Raw genomic sequence first — 2,070 nt, 5'->3', positions numbered from 1 at the left:
AGAGATATATATATAGATATATAGAGATATAGATAGAGATATATAGAGATATATATATATATAGAGATATAGATAGATAGAGATATATAGAGATATAGATATATAGATAGATATATAGATATATAGAGATATAGATATATAGATATATAGAGATATAGATATAGATAGATAGATATATAGAGATATAGATATAGATAGATAGATATAGATCTATAGATCTATAGATATAGATATATAGATAGATATAGATAGATATAGATAGATAGATAGATATAGATAGTGCACACTCTGACACGGTTCATTCTCACCCCTTCATCCCTGTGGTTTCACAATAACACACTTGTTATATACAGGGCTCTAAATGACTGTTATTATAGCAGTGGAGGTTGTTATTGAAGTACAGTATGATCACACCATTTTGATTTTGCTGTGCTGCACTTCACATTTCCCTTAGCTTGCAGACTGACGAGCCATAATTGTGCCTGTTATCACAATCACAGTAGTTTTTGCTAATGATTAATCATTGTAACCATCATTTGATAAATTCGTATTTGGCTTGCGGCATGATTTATGATATAAACATGAAGCTGAATACAGGATGAAGTCCTTAAAGGTCACATGTACAGAGAAGATTCAAAGTGTTTTGAAAGCCAGTGTTCACATTTTACTCGCAACGTTTTGATGCTGGCAGGCCACCTGAAAAACAACAACACTTATTTACTCTGTTTACTCATCAGAGCCCAATTTGCTTAGCTCCCTCCACAATATGTCCGTTTAGATCCACTGTTCAAACCTAGTTTTCTGCCTCCCTGCCTGAACTCCCTCTCTTGCCTAAATGTAATTAAGCTGTAAATCTCCCATGTAACGCTCTTCATTTTACACACCTATACTTAGCCAGATTTATGCCCTCGTGTTACTGAAGCGGCACATAATTAATAGATATATGCATGGAAACTTGCAATTAAAATATCCTGTCCCGTGGTCTAGCCACCACACTTTTTATTATCAGATCATGGGAACCCCATCCTCTCAGGCCTGTGAGCACGGATCAGTGACACCGACTGTATGTGCTGTAAATCCTGAGGCGTAGTTTAGTAGGAATTGACAACTGCCCACATTTTAGGCTTCTGATATATGTCACAGAATTTACCAACACTTCATCAATGTTAACACTTCCACGAAACCGAGATGGAAGTTAAGCTTCTGCATTGATTTTAGTCTGATGAATCAGATTGTGGATGCTTGCATCAATAAAGGACGCAGGTGGAAGTATTGTTAAAAAAATGAAGCTACTGGGGCAACAAATGTTTGGAGTTATGCACTAAAAACAACCCTTTCCTTAGCCCTACATGAGCAATGAAAAGATCAAATCAGCCACATTTAAGAACAGAAAGAAACATAAAACTGAGTAATAGATTTAAATAAAGACACAAAAGCAGAAAATGAGCGAAATAAAGTATATAGATAGATGATGAATATAGTCAAATTAAAGGACAGAAAGGATATCTTTCAGTTTTGTTTAAGCAGTACTTTCAGCAGCTAACCATATCTTTTCAATTAGTGGCAAGTTAAAATAGCTTTTTGGGTTGGCGCAAATTCCTACAGTGAGAAAATTGCCACTTTTTAGACAATAACGCCCGGAAAACGTTAAATGGCGTCAAATATTCAGTATCAAATGTTAATGTCAGTCAAAGTAAAAAGAGAAACTTATTAAAATGTAGTTATTTAGAGTGTAAACCTGAAACACTCAAGCAAATGTGCTTCAGGACTGTCTGTTTGATTGGATGAGAATTTGATTGATAGAGACCAAACTACCCACCGTCACAGATTTAAAGGCTCCGGGTGCACAGACATAGTAAGTGACATCACCGTTTTCCAACTAAGCCCTGATGTGTGCTGGTTCTGTCGTTGGTAAGTGGTGGATTAGTGACGAGGTGTGTAAACACGTTTAATACATTAGTCTCTGAAGAAAAACTGCCACATGGTTATGATTGATGTTGAAAGCCAACATAGCTGCTTTTGTATGTAAAAAAAATTAAATTAAAAAACAAACCTGGTCTCTCACTTTGT

At 35.6% G+C, this 2,070-nt stretch overlaps 1 protein-coding gene across 3 annotated transcripts in view; it reads left to right on the top strand.

Annotated features, from left to right (window-relative positions):
- Positions 1–2,070, top strand: part of fchsd2 (FCH and double SH3 domains 2) — a 48,386-nt gene that overhangs the window by 30,097 nt on the left and 16,219 nt on the right. The window lies entirely within an intron of this gene.

The sequence above is a fragment of the Anarrhichthys ocellatus genome, unplaced genomic scaffold (assembly GCF_004355925.1).
Source record: "Anarrhichthys ocellatus isolate YVR2014 unplaced genomic scaffold, GSC_Weel_1.0 scaffold24, whole genome shotgun sequence".
NCBI lineage: Eukaryota > Metazoa > Chordata > Actinopteri > Perciformes > Anarhichadidae > Anarrhichthys > Anarrhichthys ocellatus.
The sequence above is the reverse complement of the archived record's forward strand: the minus strand, read 5'-3'. Positions and strand labels throughout refer to the sequence as shown.